At 42.0% G+C, this 12864-nt stretch overlaps 1 protein-coding gene across 1 annotated transcript in view; it reads right to left on the bottom strand.

Moving 5' to 3' along the window:
* LOC135320580 (uncharacterized) overlaps positions 1–12864 on the bottom strand; it is a 79034-nt gene that overhangs the window by 576 nt on the left and 65594 nt on the right. Inside the window, exons 8-9 of the transcript XR_010379783.1 lie at positions 6078–6165; positions 4727–4869 (exon numbers count right to left, since the gene is read on the bottom strand). The gene's annotated coding sequence lies outside the window, so the exon portion shown is untranslated. The remainder of the gene's footprint in view (positions 1–4726; positions 4870–6077; positions 6166–12864) is intronic.

Below are 12864 nucleotides of genomic sequence, written 5' to 3'. Positions count from 1 at the left end.
CCCCTTTTACACGCTGGGAAACAGGCAGGCATGATCTCTGCCTTAGTTCCACTCTCCCAGGTGTTGGGATGGCGGGGAGCGGGGTGGTACAAGATCAGAGCCCCAGACAGAGCAGTCTGCCTGAGTGTTGATGCACAGTCCCCATCCCTCCTGGGTAAACCACACCCCACCCTAGTGGAACCATCAAGGGCTCACAGTAGTTCCCTGGGTGTGGGAGAGCTATCCTCATGTAAAGGAAAAGCCCAGCTGGGCTAACAAGCTAAGTCACAAATCTAAGTGTGATAAGTGTCGGTTTACTGATCTAAATTCTGCTGGGCTTACTCGTAAATCTGAAGTTTAGTGTCAGTTTACTGGGCTAACAAGCTAACTCGTAAATCCAACCTCAACAGGTGTCATTAACGTGATCTATTACAAGTTGATAAGCTCCAGTGTACTGATTCCTTGCTTTTTGTTGTTTGAGCCTTATAGGCTAATACCCCTTACTTGTAATTAACCCTTTAAAACCTCATGTGCATGTCTTGGAGTTGCTGAGAACTTCAGAGCAGAAGCCCCTCTGAGCCCGCCGGCATAATAAATCTGAGTACTCCAACCCTCCCAGTGGTGCTTGTTTCTTGGCTGGCCTGTTGTTTCCATAACACTCAGTTCCAGTGCCCTGCTTGCTAGGTAGATAGGAGTGTTACCGAGTCCAAATTAATTCTTCTCAGTGCAGGACAGGCCAATAAGTTGGGAGACCAGGTGTTGGGGCAAGGAATAGCAAGTCTCTGTAGACCTAGATGGCAAACTAATGTCCTGGAAAACCATCTCCCCAAGTCAGAATTCAGGCTCCTTTCCTACGTGCTTGGTTGTTGCAATCTTCCTGGTGTAGGAATTTCTTGTTGTTAGAATCCTTTGTTCTTGCAGCTATCTGCCTGGGTCAAATCTCTGTAAACCTCCAACAAACAAACGTTATTTTCTATTCTGTAATTTGTTATCTTTTTATGAATGAAAAAGTGTTAAATATCCTTAAAGGTCAGAGCCTTCAGAATAGGCTCTCCTGTATATTTCAGGCTCTAAGCAACATTGTTTTACAAGCAAGATGAAGCCTAGGAGACAGAGCATAGGGTTTAAGTCAAATGAAAAGATCTAATATGGAGTCAGATTTGTTCTGTTCTATTACCCGGGCAGAAGCCACTTGAGGATTTAAATCCCTTTAAGTTAAAAATAACTAAAACTTTAAAGGAATTTACATACATATTTGGGAATGTGCATAGCATATCTGGAAAAGCATCCAAAGGATAGTAAACAGTGGCATCTCCAGGGAGGGCTGGAAGAACAGAGGATGAGGGAAAACTTCTTTCACTTGTGTAGTTTTGTGCTCTGTTTGAATTTTTTTTAACCATTTGCATGTATTTCTTTTTCAGTTAAAAAAAAATGTGTAATGGAGCAAAGGAGTAATTAGCTCAGCAAATACAGCAGCCATGGAATCACTGAGTCATCACTTTTGACTTAAGCCAGGAAGCATTTATTGACTCTCTCCAATGTGCCCAGTGCTGTTTTAAGAATTCTTTTATTAATATTATTTATTATTATTATTACTATTATTATTATTATTGTTATTTTTATTTTATGAAATAATAACAAGGTATCCCCCACCCCTGCCCATGGCTGGTGGAAAACCAACTGAGTTTTAATTGAGTTGTTTTCCAAGGAGTAGATATGAGTTATAAACTGAACACATCTTCAGGGCAAAACAGGCGGAGTGGTTTTACAGCACTCCAGACAGCTATGAAGGGTTTTCAATAAAGGTGCCCAGAGGCTGAGAGAGAAAGCCTCTAGGGCCCTAGAAAAAGCTGCCCAAACTGCCTTCTCCATGGCACTACTGAAGTAGGAAAAAACAAATCTGACTCCATATTTGATCTGTTCCTTTGAATTTAAGAAAACCACGTTAATATGCTCCGGTATTTTCATGGGTAATGATGTCACAGAGGAGACGGACAGGTAAACAAGGGACCACTCTGCCGTGATCACTGAGCCGGGGAACGGGATGGGCGGCAAGATATATGACGCAGCCATAGTAGTGCCCGTGCTTCTAGGCAGGTAACCAAAGTCGCCTCGACAAGGTGTCAAATACTTGTGCCCACGTCCTAATCACCTGACGTGTATTAAAGAGAAATGGAAACTTATAAAAGTCCAATACCCTTGGTGGATGCACCGTCCAAAGAGCAAAGTCACAGTTTGACAACTGGCCATCCTGGTTCCCTGGGATTCATTCTTGGAGAATCTTAGAAACCACTCCTCTGTCCTTAAGAAGTGCTGCATATTTGTCCTATCTTTGGCTCAGTGATGGAGCATGTTCAAGTGAACTTTAATGTCTGCACAGATTTGACTGTCTTTCTCCAGTTTCACGTGTCCATTCTAAAGAGGCCTGAGCTATGTCCATCCTCTGAAATATCTATTCCCTCCAGTGACAGCTCATTGAGCCTGCAATTAAAAGCCAACTGAACAAGACTGTCTGTCCTCAGCTAAAAAGTTCACCCACCCTTCACTGCTTTCTTAATCTCCTCTCCTGGCTAATTGCAACAGACTAACACCTCCCTCTACCAAGCTCCCCAACTATGTCAGTTTTTCTCCCCAAAGAGAAAGTAAGGTCCACAAATGAGGAGTCAACTCCATAGTCACCTCTGAATTCCTAGCATATAGTAATGTTAATAAATAGAACTATGATTATGGCTTCTTTCCTTTAAAACATTTCTGGTTATTTGAATGAGACCTTGGAAGAGAGGTGTTTGCCGTCCAGTATCTTGATCCACAAGACTCTGGAGGCCTTTTTCGGAATGGCTGCTCACTGATTCATTCAAACCACAGCTTCTCATTCCAGGAGTAGCTGTGCTTCTCTGCCAGGAGTTTGTGGTCACTCTCATGCCAGAAGAGCTTTAAACTATATCCTTACTTTGGATTTGTAATTTTTCCCCTCTTCCAACAAAATTGACTTTCCTTACTGTCTTGCCTTGAGGAATTTTTTTTTCCTAGTTCACCCTTAAGTAAACCATGCTTCTCGGAATGGGCTTGGCCTTACATATGATCAGTCATCCAACTCCCAGTGTGAGAGGATTCGGGCTCACTTCCTGCCCTACTGTCAAGGCAACTGAAACTCAGTACAGGAGCCAACAGACACCCCAGGGCTTCTAAGGCTCATGTATCACCCAGAATCCCTGCTTTCTGGTTTGTCTTGGCTTCTGAGGATTTCCCCTCAGTTTCTTGACAATTAGCTGTGCAGCTTGAAAGATGAGGAAGGAAGGTTTTATTTCTTAATCCGCATTTTAAGAAACTTGTGTAATGAAGGTTTTCACAAGTTTCTACAACCCTCCATTGCTGAGACAGAAAACACACTAGATATTTTCTATGTTTAGCTATCATGTGTATTTTTTCTTTTGTTTTCTTAACTGCAAACAGACATCTTTTAATTAAAAAAAATTAAGGCCCCAAATAGGATAGAGAAAGGGCATACAAAATTAAAGGGCAAAGACAGAAAAATGATAAGTACTCTACAAGGTTAATATAATACTTACTCTATGGATCAGATCAGCAATTCTCAGTAACAGCTATTTGAATTATGACCATGAGGTAAAAGGTCTCCCTTGTCAGGAGATGGCTAATAGAAAATAGAATTAAATCAACAAACTAAAATTCTAAGTCTGGCGAGGTACAGAAGGCTACCAGCAAAATGTGTCGTCTTCTGGAAAGGAGGGAGGCTCACCAGCTCTTTACTGTGGAGCCTGAGCCCATGGGAGGATGGTGAAGTGAGCTCTGTAAGTACTCAATTAGCAAAGTGGGTGATGAATAAAGAGACGTGAGCTTTGATGACAGAGATGATACTACTATTCACTTGTCCTGTAAAGTATGTCTTCACGTTCAGTGATCACTACCTCAGCGTCCTCAGGGATTAAGTTTATAGGAAAATTCACAGCCTGGGCCCAGACCTCCTCTTTGAGCTCGTGACGCTGCACTTAGATGTCGCAAAGGCAACTCCAACTCCACCTGCAAAGAGCTGACTCATGATGCTCCTCCCATAGCCATCCTGCCCCCAGGGGGCAAGGTCTCTCTGCCTCTCCGAGCTCAGGCCCATCACTCACAGATGTGACTGGACCCCTCCTTCAGGGCCCAGATTTCCTGAGTCACCGAGTCCAACCACCCACACCTGTCCTACCAGATACTCACTGGCACTCACTCAGCACTGACTCTGTGCTGGGTACCATGCTGCACACTGTGCACACGTTATCTCACTGGATCTCCACAGCAGTCCTGGGAGGTCAGTACATCACTGCATTTATTGATTAGATAAATTGTTTCTCTTCCTTGAGTGCATCATCCAAAGTGACACGGCTACTGAGCCACAAAACTGGGACTGAAAACCACTTGAAAATTCTACACTCCTACACCTGGCAGCCACCCTAATCTGACTCATCACATCACCTCCAGCTGAGCCTTCTAAATGTTTCTAAGCATTCTACAAGACAAAAGTGATCTACGAGAGCACCCCACTCCCCTACTTAAAATCTGTCAATGACTGTCCACTGCCCTTAGGAGAAAGCCCCACCGGGCCTGAGCACAGCCCAATGGCCCGGCATCTGCGTTCCCTGCGCGGCATCGCCGCCTCACCCACCACACAGCTCTACACTGGCTGTGTCCAGGACAGGGATGCTGACTCCGTACAACCCGGGGCTCGTCTCAATCGAACAATGATCACCTTCTTCAGTGTCCACCTTCTTCACTGCTGACTCACAGAAAAATGTTTTCTCAGGATGAATCAATATCATTTTCCTTACAACTTCCCGTCATTGATAATGAGCTCCACCCAAAGAGAGAAGACTTAATTCTCAGTCTCCTTATCTGTAAAGTGAGAATAACAAGAAAATATGTGAGGTTTTAAGAGAAATAATATTCATGTGAGGCTGAGGGACAATTCCCAACATACAGTAAGCACTCAATATGTGCTTACTTATTATTAATAAGAATATAATGCATTCCAGCAACTTTAACTCAATGTTTTATGGCTATGTCCAACAGACTACAGACACACTGTTGGACGAACCGCTTTGAGCAGATCAGCACAAGCATACTGGGAAAGGTAAGCGCTGACTCCGGTTACAGCTGCAGCCACCCAGCACTACGGGGCGGGGGCAGTTTCTCAGACTATTACATGTTGCTTGAGCATTTAATTGTCACTAATGAATAAAGACAGGTGTTCTTTAGTCAAAGCTCCTGAAACATAAATCTTCAAAGACTGATGCAAGTTAGATTTCAAGTACAACACTCTCTCTAGAAATTATTTGATAATAGTCTTAGCTCCTCTGCACATCAAAAGGGCATGTTCTTAATGTATCTGACTACACCGAAAGTGTTGTTTAAAAGAAATTAAGATGAAGCCATCCTATATAAACTCTCAGTATCATCTTCACAAAGCCCCACCCAAGGGTCTCATTTCTCACTTCCACATAGATGTTCAGGTAGCTTAACCTGGGTCTTGTTTCCTTATGACACGAGGGTGGGAAGAGTTGTGGATATATTTATGTTGCAAATATAAACCTAGTGTAGTTGCTGCGTAGAAATCCTAGAAATAAACAAATTGATATATAGTCCTACCCTCAAGAAGCTCAGACTTTCCATTTACAACAGCATTAAGAATAAAATGAGAGATACATTTAACAAAAATTTACAAGATTTGTACATTGAATATTTTGAAGTATCACCAAAAAATTTTAAAAGATCTACATATATGGAAGACATCTCATGTTGATAGAATGGTAGACAATATTGTTAAAAATGTTAAGACTCCCCAAAGTGTTTTACAAATTCAGTGGAATCCCTATCAAAATTCCAGCTGACTTCTTTGCAAAAATTAAAAAACTTATCCCAAAATTCATATGGAAGTGCAAGGGGCCCAGGACAGCCAAAACAATCTTGAAGAAGCAGAGCAAAGTGGGAGGACTCACTTTAAAGGGTACTAAAAAGCTATAGTACTAAGTCAGTATGGTACTGGCATAAGTTTGGATAAATAAATCTATGAGACACAATAAAATCCCAGGGGAAAAACTTACATTTACAGTCAGTTTTCCACAAGGCTGCGAACAACACTCCATGGAAAGAATAGTCTATTCAACAAATGGTGCAGGGAAAGCTGGGTATCTGCAGGCAAAAGAATGAATCTGGAATCTGGACCCCCATATTTTATATAACAATTAAAAATTAATTCAAAATGGATCAGAGACAGAAACGTAAAAACTAAACCTATAAACTTTCTAAAAGAAGACACAGTATAAATCTTTGAGGTCCTAGGATAGGCTTTGGTTTCCTAGATACAATACGAAGAGCACAAGTGATAGAAGAAAAAAGCAGATAAACTGGACTTCATCAAAATTAAAACCTTTGTGTTACAGAGGACATCATCAAGAAAGGGAAATGACAGGGGAAGGGGGTATCTCAACTGATAGAGGGCGTGCTTAGCGAGAAAAATAAAATAAATCAATACATCTAATTACCTCACCTGTAAAGAAATTGTTTTAATGTTTAAAAGAACTAAAGTGAAAGCACAATCTGCAGAATAGGAGAAAAATTTTACAAAGCATGTATCTAATAAGAGATTAGTATTCAGGATATATAACAAATGCTTACACCTGAACAATACAAAGAAAATCGACCCAATTTTTAAATTTTCCAAGGATTTAAAAAAATACACAAATGGCCAATAAGCATATGAAAAGAAGCTCAGCATCACTAGCCAAATCAAAATGAAAATGAGATCTTATTTTACAACCACCAGGATGGTTATAATCAAAACATGCACAATAACAAGTGTTGTTCAGGAGGCAGAGATACCTCATATGCGGCCTGTGGAAAGGGACAATGGTGCAGCTTCTTTGGAGAAGTCTGTTGTTTCCTCAAAAGGTTAGAGTTATATGGCTCAGCAATTTCACTCCTACATGTAGAGTCATCCCTTAGTATCCTCGGGGGGTTGGTTTCAGGAACAACCCATCCTGGATTCCATAATCCAAGGATGTTCGAGTCCCTTTACAATCAGCCATCTGGATCTATGAAGTGGAAACTACAGATATGGCTGGCCAACTGTACAGCCAACAGAATGAAAACATATTCTCACAAAAACTTGCAAATCAATATTCATGGCAGTATCATTCAGAGTAGCCAAAGGTTACAAACAATATCCATCCATCAATGAACGGATAAACAAAATTACCAAGAATAGGCCCACAAATTTTTGGTCATTGAATCTTTGACAAAGGAGTTGAGAACATACAATGGAGTAAAGAGAGCCTCTTCAGAAAATGGTGTAGGGAAAACTGGACAGCTGCATGTAAATCAATGAAGTTAGACTACTCCCTCACAGCATACAAAAAAATAAATTCAAAATGGCTTAAAGACTTAAACATGTAGACAAGACACTATAAACCTCGTAGAAGAAAACATAGGGAAAACATCTGGCATACATCTCAGCAATGTTCTCCCAGAGCAGTCTACTCAAGCAATAGAAATACAAGCAAAAATATACAAGTGGGATGTAATTAAACTTACAAGCTTCTTCACAGCAAAGGAAACAGTAAGCAAAACAAAAAGACAACCTATGGAATGGGAGAAAATATTTGCAATAAATAAGACTGACGAGGGCTTAATTCCCAGAATATATAAACAGCTTTTACACTTCATAAGAAAGAAAAACAAACAACTGAATCCAAAAATGGGCAGAAGACCTAAAGAAACTTTTCTCCAATGAAGACATACAAATGGCCGATAGGCACATGAAAAAATGCTCAATATCGTTATCAGAGAAATGCAAATCAAAACTGCAATCAAATATCACATCTCGCCAGTCCGAATAGCCATCATTCAGAAGTTCACAAACAATAAATCCTGGAGAGGCTGTGGAGAACATGGAACCCTCCTACACTGTGGTGGGAATGCAGTTTGGTGGAGCCATTGTGGAAATCATTATAGAGGTTCCTCAAAAAACAAAAAATTGACCTCCCATATGACTCAGCAATCCCACTCCTAGGCACATATCCAGAAGGAACCCTAATTCAAAAAGACACCTACACCCCAATGTTCACAGCAGCACTATTTACAATAGCAAGACATGGAAACAACCTAAATGTCCACTGACAGATGACTGGATAAAGAGGTTGTAGTATATTTGTATAATAGACTACTATTCACCCATAAAAAATAATAAAATAATGCCATTTGTAGCAACATGTTTGGACCTGGAGAATGTCATTCTAAGTGAAGTAACCCAGAAAGAGAGAGGAAAATACCATATGAGATCGCTCACATGTGGAATCTAAAAAAAAACAAAAAATGAAAAAACAACCAAACAAAAAGATAAACTTATCTACAGAACAGAAACAGACACAGAGACATCGAAACCAAACTATGGTTACCAGAGGGGAGAGGGTGTGGGAAGGAATAAATTGGGAGTTCAAGATTTGCAGATAGTATGTATAGAGTAAACAGCAAGTTTATACTGTATAGCACAGGAGAATATATTTAGTATCTTATAGTAACTTATGCTGAAAAAGAATATGAAAATGAATACAGGTATGTTTCTATATAAATGAAGTGTTGTGCTGTACACAAGAAACTGATGCAACATTATAAACTGACTAGAATTCAATGAAAATATTTTTAAATAGACAAAAACGAGAAAAAGAAAAAAGATATTATCAAATCAAAAGAATAAATTACTGATTGAGGCTACAACATGGATGGACCTTGAAAGTTTATACTAAAATAAGCCACACACAAAAGGGCAAATAGTGCCCTTTTAGGTGAAATGCTCTAAGCGTTTGTTGTACTATTCCAGTACATTTTCTGGAGGTTTGAAGTCTATCAAAATCAAAATAAAATGTATTATTCATTAAAAACATAAAATGATTCCTCACAGGAGGGCTTTAATTAATAAATGCAGAAATGCATGTAAAGATCCTGGAACAACAATTTGCATGTCCACACAGTGTCACTGTTGTCACTGCCACTCAGAGGGTGGTGCCAGCGCTGATGAGGGCTGCCTCCACTCACTCCCCTGCAGAGAGGAGTGAGGGCCTGGGCTCTGACAGGAAGGGTGACCATGAACATGGGTTAGACAGAGCCACTCCCCAGACTCTGCGTTACCCAGCTTTCTTATACAAACTGCTCCATCTAACATAAACACGCTACAGGGATGGATCTTACAACACAGGGAATATAGCCAATGTTTTACAATAACTATAAATGGAACATAAAAATAAAAATTGTGCAACTATTGTACACCTGAAACTTATATCATATTGTAAATCAGCTATACCTTTATAAAAAATTAAAAAATAAATTAAAAATTTTATCACTTTAGTATTCAATTCGGTTTTTAAGTAACTACTAAACAGCTTAGAAAGTATAAAATATTTAAGTGTGATAAGTTTGTTTACATATTTATTTACTTTCAGCCTCCTGCTAAAAGAGAAATTAAACAATTTTTTTAAACACAGCTTAACAACCATTCCAACAAAAAGACAAAAGTGAGAGTGAAGACAAAATGGAGATTGAATACTTAAATGAAACCAGGGGAAGGTAAAGTCATAAAAATGAATGCCATGAAGTTAGGGTAAGTGTTAAAGGCCGACTAGAAATTCAGCTGTAAGATTCTTGGCATCTAAAGCAAAAAGTAAAAGATGATGTGATGGGTGGTAGAGCTCAGTGGTAGAGCGTGGGCTTAGCGTGCACGGGGTCCTGGGTTCAAGTGCCAGGGCCTCCACGAACAGATAAATACACCTAATTACCTACCCCCTAAAGAGCCCCAAAGAAAAGAAAAAGAGAAATTTGTTTCCTAAAAAAACCTGATATTAAATTTAGATTAAATACTTGAAAACAAAAAAGTAAAATAGAAAAGATGAGTGACACAAGCGATAATGCCCGTGAGATCAATCTGCAGTGGCTGCTGGCACGTCCCCATGTCCCACGTGGGAAAATCTGAAACATCCTTCTCACCACTTAGAGTCATCCTCAGCCCACACCAACCCTCCCCCTGTTAAATGCAGGAGCACGGGTAGGGCCCGGCCTTGGCTCTCTCTGTGTCATCACAGTGAGACAGGATGGAAGGGGGCAGAGCACAGCCATTCAAGGAAGGCCACAACAATTAACATCAAAATGGTGAAGGATTCAATCCCCAATAGGCCTTGAGGCTCAAGATGAAGAGATATAACTTCTAGCAGAGCTTGAGCTTCATTATACACCCATTGTAATAGTAACATGGTGAATAACATGCCCCAAGGCACCATGGCAATCCCAAGGCTAGCCACAAAAGGTCACAGGGTGGGAAATGGCCAACTCCCTGGGAATCCCAGCCCCTTGCCCTTAGGCTGCTCAGTCTACTTATTAGCATATGAAACAACCAAGCCCAAGAAAACGAGCAACACAGCGCCACCTCGCGGTCACCACTCTCTCTCCCTCTTTCGAGAAGGCCCACACTGTCTGTGGAGTGTGTACCTACTTTTAATCTGAGCACCCGAACCCCACAACTCGTGGCCTTTCTCTTGCCTTTCAATGTGTCTCTGTGAATAAATCTACCATTACTCAACAGTGGCTTGCTTTTGAAATCTTTCCTGCATGAAGCCAAGGACCCACGTCTGGTGGGGCACATTCCAGGGGCTCAACCAAAGCCTGGGACACAGCCCTTCCCATGCCCCACATCTGTTTTCTTGTATCAACAGGACTGGGATATGAAGGGAGTTCTGAGGCCCCAGCTAAGGGACAGAAGCAGCCCCCAGGGCTCAAAATGGCGGGCAGCCCCTCCCCCAGCAGGGGCCCTGAGGTCGGCCCTGTTCTCTGTGTTTCCATGTTGTGCTGACCCCCTAGCCAGACAGCGTTCTCCTAGGCCTGTCCCCACAAAACCCTTCTCTCCAAAATACAAGCACATCATGTCACAGTCCTCTTATTCAACCAGGAAGTTTTCAGCGCACTTTTTCCTTCCCTAGTAAAGAATCTATCTGTCCTCCCTCCCATCCCACCCCTTCTTTCTTTGTGAGAACTCTGTACTCCTCACATACCATCCTGAACGCAGCTGCCTTGCTAGCTGGAACCGAGATGCTTCAGTCTCACACAGCTTGCGTCCTTTCACTTTCCCCTTTCTACCTTAAAAAGCCTTTCCTGAGTCTCCCACCCCTCTGATTCTGAACTTCACAAAGTGCTGAGGTTGCAGTCACTGTGTGCATACCTCCCAGGTTTTGGCTAGATTTCCTTCGAAAGATCTTCACTAAGGAGCTGCATCAAGAAGTATAAAGAGGCTATACTTACATCTGAGCTGAGGAGCCTGCATAAAATTTAAATGGCTTTGAAGAGAGAGTTAACCAGGGACAGAGAGGCCGCAGGTCCTAGTCAACAGTGTCATGAGGCAAAATGTTCTTCAAAGGCTCAGAGTGGCTTCTGAACACGGAGTCGGCAGGGAGGAGATGCCAGGCAGTGAGTGGGGTGAGTGACACTGGGTACGCTTCCCCAGCTGGGGAAGATTTGGATTTTGTTCTAGTTTTCCAAACAATTTCTGACTACCTTTTTCTCTTATTGTCACATACCATTTCCTACGAATTAAGAAAAATCAATGTCAGTCATTTGCACCACTTGGTAGAAGCTACACGATATCATTCACAGGGCTGGGATATAACAGCCACACCGGTCTAGGTTGAAAGACCAGTGGGGGTATTTCCAAAGTAATCACGGGCATGCAACAAACTCCCCAGCTTCAATTACCTCATCTCAAATGTGAGGCCAATAAAACTACAAAGCAAAGTGCGTTATGCTTATGGCCAAAATCTGTTTACTAGGTAAGTGCCCGTAAGAGCTGCCGCTGAATGGGGAATGAGTATGATCAACGAGGCCAAGTCAACCTGGTCACACGCGCCCTGCCTTCCTGCGTTGGTGCAGGACCGGAGTTTGTTTAGCTGAGATGAACGCCCCCAGAGCAGCCCCGAAGGGAAAGCTCCCAGCTCTGCTTGGCGAGGCGTGTTCCTTTCCTTCTCAGAGCTGATCACAATTTGCAGTTGTCTGTTTTTACATTTATCCCCTTAGTACCTGCCTCCCCTCCGGAGTTTTGCTTAAGCAGCACAGGTCCAGGTTTGTGTTGCTGCCTACTGGATATTCTGGGCTGGGAGACAGGCGACCCCACGTCTGTCTCTGGGGCTGAACGGAGAGGGCAGAAGGCCCAGGGGCCCATGCTGAACCGAGGCCCCAGCACCCAAAATTATGGTCTGACTTTGGGCAAATTACACAGTCTTCTTTACCCTGAGATTCCTCATCTGTCCATGAAAATAACTGCCCATGGCATATAGAGTTTCAAGGATTAAAGGAAATCACCAAATTCACAACCTATTCAAGGGGCTACCAGTGCATCCTCAACAGGCACATGCTACCTTTACGGCTGTGACACACGCTAAGCGGGGCGGACAGACACAGTGAACACTGCTAAGTGCCTGTTTGTTAAGTGTTTCATGAGTGTTATAATACTGTTTACAACTTACAACAAACCCAGGAAGAAACGAATATTATAATGCACATTTCACAGATTCACCAACAGATTAAGGGAGGTTACACTCTAGTCCAAGGCCCTTTGGTGAGGAAATGGCGATTTAAACCTGTATCTGAGCCCAGGCCTGGGCTACTTCTCTCTCCAATCCACCTGCCCAATACACAAGTTTGCACAGGCCAGCTCTTAAATGCAATGTGTGCCACCGTTTGTCAATGTTTGTTAGTTACCATAAACTGCTCTCAGAAACCGCTACAAAAAAGACAGGTGGACCCAAATCCCTGCCAACAAAGTAGAGGAATTCTGCCTTGCCTTCTCCTGTAATG

The sequence above is a fragment of the Camelus dromedarius genome, unplaced genomic scaffold, assembly GCF_036321535.1.
Source record: "Camelus dromedarius isolate mCamDro1 unplaced genomic scaffold, mCamDro1.pat HAP1_SCAFFOLD_197, whole genome shotgun sequence".
NCBI classification, from domain to species: Eukaryota; Metazoa; Chordata; class Mammalia; order Artiodactyla; family Camelidae; genus Camelus; species Camelus dromedarius.
Note: the sequence above shows the minus strand (reverse complement) of the source record. Positions and strands in the feature narration are given on the sequence as shown.